Source organism: Hylobates moloch, unplaced genomic scaffold, assembly GCF_009828535.3.
Source record: "Hylobates moloch isolate HMO894 unplaced genomic scaffold, HMol_V3 SCAFFOLD_14, whole genome shotgun sequence".
NCBI lineage: Eukaryota > Metazoa > Chordata > Mammalia > Primates > Hylobatidae > Hylobates > Hylobates moloch.
In genome coordinates this window covers 53,472,950-53,479,749 of record NW_026652289.1, presented here as the reverse complement: position 1 = coordinate 53,479,749, position 6,800 = coordinate 53,472,950, and the positions used below count along the sequence as shown (strand labels likewise).

At 51.0% G+C, this 6,800-nt stretch overlaps 1 pseudogene; it reads left to right on the top strand.

The window, feature by feature from the left end:
- The first annotated feature begins 4,295 nt into the window (after window positions 1–4,295).
- Window positions 4,296–5,078, top strand: LOC116481889 (stromal cell-derived factor 2-like; annotated as a pseudogene).
- Window positions 5,079–6,800: the final 1,722 nt, after the last annotated feature.

The window sequence follows — 6,800 nt, the reverse complement described above, 5'->3', positions numbered from 1 at the left end:
CAGAGCTGCCCAGAGGAACTGTGCTGGATCTAGGGGACATAGAAGGGAGAACAGGCACTTCTGGGACCCCAAGATCCCATGCGGGGAGCACATCTGGGTTCCAAACCCACAAAAGGAAACGTGGCCAAGAAAGCAACCAGTCTCCACCCCCGGCAGGGTTGGGCTGCACCGCCATACTGTGACTGTGCTGCCTACAGTCCTATGGTGATGGGGAACTCACAGCCCCATGCCCCTCCAACCGGAGGTCCCTGGGCTGGGCAACTTAGATAATTAGGAAGGTCTTCCTTCCCTTAAGGTCCTCCTCTGGCCTCTGGAGCTATGGGATCTGCTGTTCTTTGGTACCGGGAATCCACACGTGAGGCCCCATTCTTCTCCTAAGTCACTGTAGGATCTTGGGCCTCAGTTCTCCATCTGTTTAGCAAGGGAGAGCAGAGGAGAGCCAGTTGACATTTTATGACTCAGTGATACACTGACACCTGTCCCCTTCTGCCTCCTTGCTTTCTCTCCTCCAAGTTGCCCAGCTCCAGCACCTTCCCTGCCCCTCCCTTGACCTTCCACCTCTCCTGGGCTGACAAGAGCTGAGGGTGGTCAGAAGTCGGCCCGGCTTCCCACCTGACACAGAGGACTGCTCGAAGGAGATGCTAGTCACTAAGAGCAGGGCAGCAGCTGTAACAAGCCAGCATTCTGGAAGCTCCTGGAAATCATATTGGAGAATGCTGGCCTGGCAAGGGGTGAGGGTAAGGGTCTAGGGTGGGGAACAGTGAGTTCTATATAGCAGGGGAGCCAGGACAAGTGCTGTCCATGCTGGAATGCTTCGTTCTGAGCAAGAATGACATCACAGACAACCCCTGCTCCATGCTTATTACCATGGGCTGCCCAAACCCCCACCCGCACAGGGAGGGTAGTGGGAGGGGCAGAAATGAATGGGCACAAGCTGTGGCGTAAATTCTGGTGGAGGTTGGAGGGAAATGATGCCAGAGCACCTAGCCAGGCCATAGCTGCACCAGCTCTGTCCCTGAGACAGGATTTCTGCAACACTGGAGAGGGATGGTACCCAGCAAGCCATGTCTTCTGTGCCAGGCCCGACTTGTGTTTAATTGTATACATTATTAAGGGAACTGGTGGCAAGGGGCTGGGACTCAGTGTGTGACCGCAACAGGGCTCAGTCTATGACCAGGTTCAGTGCTTTATCTAGGACTAGGACCAAGACTCATTCTGTGGCAAGATCAGGGCTTAGTGAGTGATCAGGATGAGGGCTCAGTCTGTGACGAGATCATGGGCTCAGCCTATAGCTCACATTAAGGATCCCCTCAGGGTGGGGCTCAGAGCCAGGGACATTGTGGAAAGTGTCTGAAGGCAAGGTGGGGTCAGCTGGGAGAGAGGTGAGAAGTGGAAGCATGAAGGCCAAGCAGTCCCTGGGCCTGAGGCCAGCTGTGTGAAAACAGAAACGGGAGTCAGGACTCCAGCTCTGCCACTCACTGGCTGTGTGATTTTAGAGAGTTACTTCCCTTTTTGAGGTCTATGTTGTCTTGTGCGTAAAATGGGAATATTAGGCCGGGCACGGTGACTCACACCTGTAGTCCCAGCACTTTGGGAGGCTGAGGCAGGCAGATCACAAGGTCAAGACATTGAGACCATCCTGGCCAACATGGTGAAACCCCGTATCTACTAAAAATATAAAAATTAAAGGCTGGGCAAGGTGGCTCACGCCTGTAATCCCAACACTTTGGGAGGCCGAGGTGGGAGGATCACGAGGTCAGGAGATCAAGACCATCCCGGTTAACGCAGTGAAACCCCATCTCTATTAAAAATACAAAAATTAGCCTGGCATGGTGGTGGGCGCCTGTAGTCCCAGCTACTCGGGAGGCTGAGACAGGAGAATGGCATGAACCCGGGAGGCGGAGCTTGCAGTGAGCCGAGATTGCACCACTGTACTCCAGCCTGGGCAACAGAGCGAGACTCTGTCTCAAAAAAAAAGAAAAGAAAAATGAGCTGGGCGTGGTGGCATGCACCTGTAGTCCCAGCTACTTGGGAGGCTGAGGCAGGAGAATCACTTGAACCCGGGAAGTGGAGGTTGCAGTGAGCCAAGATCATGCCACTGCCCTCCAGCCTGGCAACAGATCAAGACTCTGTCTCAAAAAAACAAAAGGGAATATTAGTTAGGTGCAGTGGCTTACAACGTTAATCCAGCACTTTGGGAGGCCAAGGTGGGAGGACAGATTGAGCCCAGGAGATTTGAGACCAGCCTGGGCAACACAGTAAGACCCTGTCTCTATAAAAAATTTAAAAGTTAGCTGGGCATGGTGGGGCCCGCCTGTAGTCCCAGCTACTTGGACGGCTGAAGCAAGAGCATCGCTTGCGCCCAGTAATTCAAGGTTGCAATGAGCTACCATTGGGCTACTGAGCTCCATCCTGGGTGACAGAGTGCCACCTTGTCTCTGAAAAATAATAATAATAAAATTTTTAAAAGTGGGAATTTTTACTTCTGCCCTGCATTTGAGATAGTCTTGCTCTGAGTCACCAACATGCAAGTTAATATTTCACAAAGCACCAAGAACCCTTATCAATACCTGCCTCCCAAGATTATTTATAGGAGTGAGAATGCACTTCATGAGACAGCGGAAAAAATGGGGAGGGGTTGTTTGCTCAGTTTCCAAAGGAGAATTGCTTCAGACAGGAAAATCCCAAAAGGAAACAGCTTTATTGTTGTCATGGCTTCTCCTCATAGGTCTTCTGGTCAGTTTTTATTCCCCAAAATAATGAGTACAGAGTATTTAGTCAGAGAATGCTAAAGGATTACAACAAAAATAGCAAGCTGTTTACCCCACGTCAGCCTGCTCGCCAAAAGCAGCCATTTCAACTTATTCAGTTGTTCTTCTGGTTTTTACTCTCTAAATAAAGCATTGATTTCAATTCTGGTTATCTCCCGAGAGGTCCAATTTAGATGCTGTCTCTAGGGCTCCCTATTGTGACAGAGGAGGTTCACTTACACTCTTTCTCCTCTCCTTTCAATATCATACCACCACAACTCTTGGTTACATTCACAATCACTAAAAAGTGTTTATAGCTGAAACAACTAATATACTATCCTTTTCAATCTCCTTTCCCCCACAGAGTTAATCATTGTCTCATTTTTTTCACTTGCTTATTTTCTTTGACCCATGATTAGAGATCTTCTGCAAAAACCCAGTAAGATGATTCTCAATACGGATTTTCGCTATCGGTTCCAGTTCCTTAATTTTTTTTTCCCTTGAGACACCCTTTCTGGAGCCCTCCGTTCTCCTGCCTCCATCTGAGCCAGAAGCTTTCCAGATCAGCAGCATAGTCGTCATCCTGAGGCTTCCCTTTGCCAACATTCTGCAACATCATTTCTTCTCTTTCCTGTATGGATCTCTGATTTTCCTGGGTTCCATTTTTTCTTTCTTGGTTTATGCCCTTCTAGGGTGGAGCACATCCTCCAGTTCCTTCCTGAGGAAGTTTTCATGGAAGACAATTTTTTTTTTGTCTGAAAATGTCTATTTTCTACCCTCACACTGGGTTGATACTTTGGCTGGGTATGTAATGATTTTCCCTCAGCAACTTTAAGGCATTGTTTCATAAACTTCTAGTTTCTAAGATTGCTGTTGAGAGGTTAATGCTGACCTGGCTCAGATTCTCTCTCTTTTTTTTTTCTTTTTCTTTTTTTTTTTTTTGAGATACGAGTCTTGCTCTCTTGCCCAGGCTGGAGTGCAGTGGCACGATCTCGGCTTACCTCCACCTCCCAGGTTCAAGGGACTTTTGTGCCTCAGCCTCCCTGGGAGCTGGGACTAGCACCACCACATCTGGATAATTTTTGTAATATTTTCCCCCCAAGATGGAGTCTTGCTCTGTCACCCAGGCTGGAGTGCAGTGGTGTGATCTCAGCTCACTGCACCCTCCACCTCCCGGGTTCAAGCAATTCTCCTGCCTCAGCCTCTCGAGTAGCTGGGATTACAGGTGTGAGCCATTGTGCTACCCATTTTTTTTTTTTTTTTTTTTTTTGAGACAGAGTCTCACTCTGTCGCCCAGGCTGGTCTGCAGTGGCACAATCACAGTCCACTGCAGCATTGACTTCCCAGGCTCAAGCAATCCTCCCACTTCAGCCTCCCGAGTAGGTGGGACTACAGGTGTATGCCACCACCCTCGTCTAATTTTTTTAGTTTTTTGTAGAGATGGGCCTCGCCATGTTGCCCAGGCTGTTCTTGAACTCCTGGGCTCAACAATCCTCCCACCTTCGCCTCTCCAAATGCTGGGATAACAGGCATGAGCCACGGGGCCCAGCCGATCTTTAAGTTCTTTATACAAATGTTTTAGTTTTCAGAGTATATGTTTTGCCTTTCTTTAAAAAAAATTTATTTCTGGAAGATCTGGGGCTCCAAATCCAGCTAGGATGGCTGTGGTTCCACTACTGCTGTTTGGGAGTTTGTGGAGCACCGTGGGCGCGTCCAATCTGGCTGTTACTCGTGGCTCTATGGTGAAGCTGCTCGAAATGCACTACAGTGTCCAACTGCAGTCACAAGATGTGCTCTATGGGTCAGGTATTGGGCAGCAGTGACAGGTGTAACCTCCATGGATGACAGCAACAGTTACTGGAGAATATGGGTAAGACCACCACAGCCGGTGACAGGGGAACCCCCATCAAGCGCTGCCAGCCCATCCGGCTGACACATGTCAACACTGGCTGAAACCTCCACACCTTTCTGAAAACGAGGAAGTGGGTGCTTTTGGTGAGGAAGGTGAAGGTAGTCACCTGGATGACTGGACCATGCTCTGTAACGGGCCCTACTGGGTAAGAGATGGTGAGGGGTGGTTCAAACATTCTTCCATTGAGGAACCGCTGTCTGTCACAGGAGAACGATATGGTGGACCCATCAGTGGGCAAAAAGAGATGCATGGCCTGGCCTAGCCAAGCCGGAGCAACAACTGGAAAGCCATGGAAGGCATCTTCATGAGGTCCAGTGAGTTGTTGAAGGCAGGAGGCCACCATGCAGAGGCAGGACTCTGGAGGCTCTGAGCCACTGTCACTACACAGTTTGTAGACATCTGTGCTGCTTCACCTTGGGATCCCTGCCACAAGTTCCCCGGGAGTGGCCATGTTACTACTGAGATGAAGATGTGCAATGGAAAACAGTGGCTGTGTTCACAAGCTCCAGCCCTGCACATTTGAATTGGTTGCTCTCCCAGACTTGGATCAGTTCTTTCTGAGTAGAGGACTTCCTGGTGACAGGGTGGATGCTTTTTATTCATATTGGTGTCCAGAATTGGTGGGTTCTTGGTCTCACTGACTTCACGAATGAAGCCATGGACCCTCGCGGTGAGTGTCACAGTTCTTAAAGGCGGCGTGTCTGGAGTTTGTTCCTTCTGATGTTCAGATGTGTTTGGAGTTTCTTCCTTCTGGTGGGTTCATGGTCTCGCTGGCTCAGGAGTGAAGCTGTGGACCTTTGCGTTGAGTGTTACAGCTTTTAAGGCGGCGTGTCTGGAGTTGTTCGTTCCTCCTGGTGGGTTCGTGGTCTCCTTGGCTTCAGGAGTGAAGCTGCAGATCTTCGCGGTGAGTGTTACAGCTCATAAAGGCAATGTGGACCTAAAGAGTGAGCAGTGGCAAGATCTATTGCAAAGAGTGAGAGAACAAAGCTTTGACAGTGTGGAAGAGAACCCCGGTTGCCACTGCCTGCTCGGGCAGCCTGCTTTTATTCTCTTATCTGGCCCCACCCACATCCTGCTGATTGGTAGAGCCCAGTGGTCTGTTTTGACAAGGCGCTGATTGGTGCCTTTACAATCCCTGGGCTAGACACAAAAGTTCTCCACTTCCCCACCAGATTAGCTAGATACAACAGAGCGTGGACACAAAGGTTCTCCAAGTCCCCACCAGAGTAGCTACATACAGAGTGTCGATTGGTGCATTCACAAACCCTGAGCTAGACACAGGTTGCTGACTGGTGTGTTTACAAACCTTGAGCTAGATACAGAGTGCCGACTGGTGTATTTACAATCCCTTAGCTAGACATAAAGTTTCTCCAAGTCCCCACCAGACTCAGAGGCCCAGCTGGCTTCACTCAGTGGATCCCGCTCGGGGGCTGCAGGTGGAGCTGCCTGCCAGTCCTGCGCCGTGCGTCCACACTCCTCAGCCCTTGGGTGGTCGATGGGACTGGGCGCCCTGGAGCAGGGGGCGGCGCTCGTCAGGGAGGCTTGGGCCGCACAGGAGCCCACGGAGTTGTGGGGAGGCTCAGGCGTGGCGGGCTGCAGGTCCGGAGCCCTGCCCCGCGGGAAGGCAGCTAAGGCCCGGCAAGAGATTGAGCACAGCAGCTGCTGGCCCAGGTGCTAAGCCCCTCACTGCCTGAGGCCGGAACTCGCGCTGGCCTGCAAGCACCGCGCACAAACCCGGTTCCCGCCCGCGCCTCTTCCTCCACACCTCCCTGCAAGCTGAGGGAGCCGGCTCTGGCCTTGGCCAGCCCAGAAAGGGACTCCCACAGTGCAGCGGCGGGCTGAAGGGCTCCTCAAGTGCCGCCAAAGTGGGAGCCCAGGCAGAGGAGGCGCCGAGAGCGAGGGCTGTGAGGACTGCCAGCAGACTGTCACCTCTCACTGGTAAGACACACTGAGGGGACATCCCTCTTAGCTGGGAAACTTCTAGTCCTCAGGATCTTGGCATCCTGGATTGTTAAACTTCATGACTTTATCCCAATTTTCTTTCTCCAAAATGATTTTTTTTTTTTTTGAGACAGTCTTGTTCTGTCCCTTAGGCTGGAGTGTGATGGCGCAATCTCAGCTCACTGCAACCTCCGCCT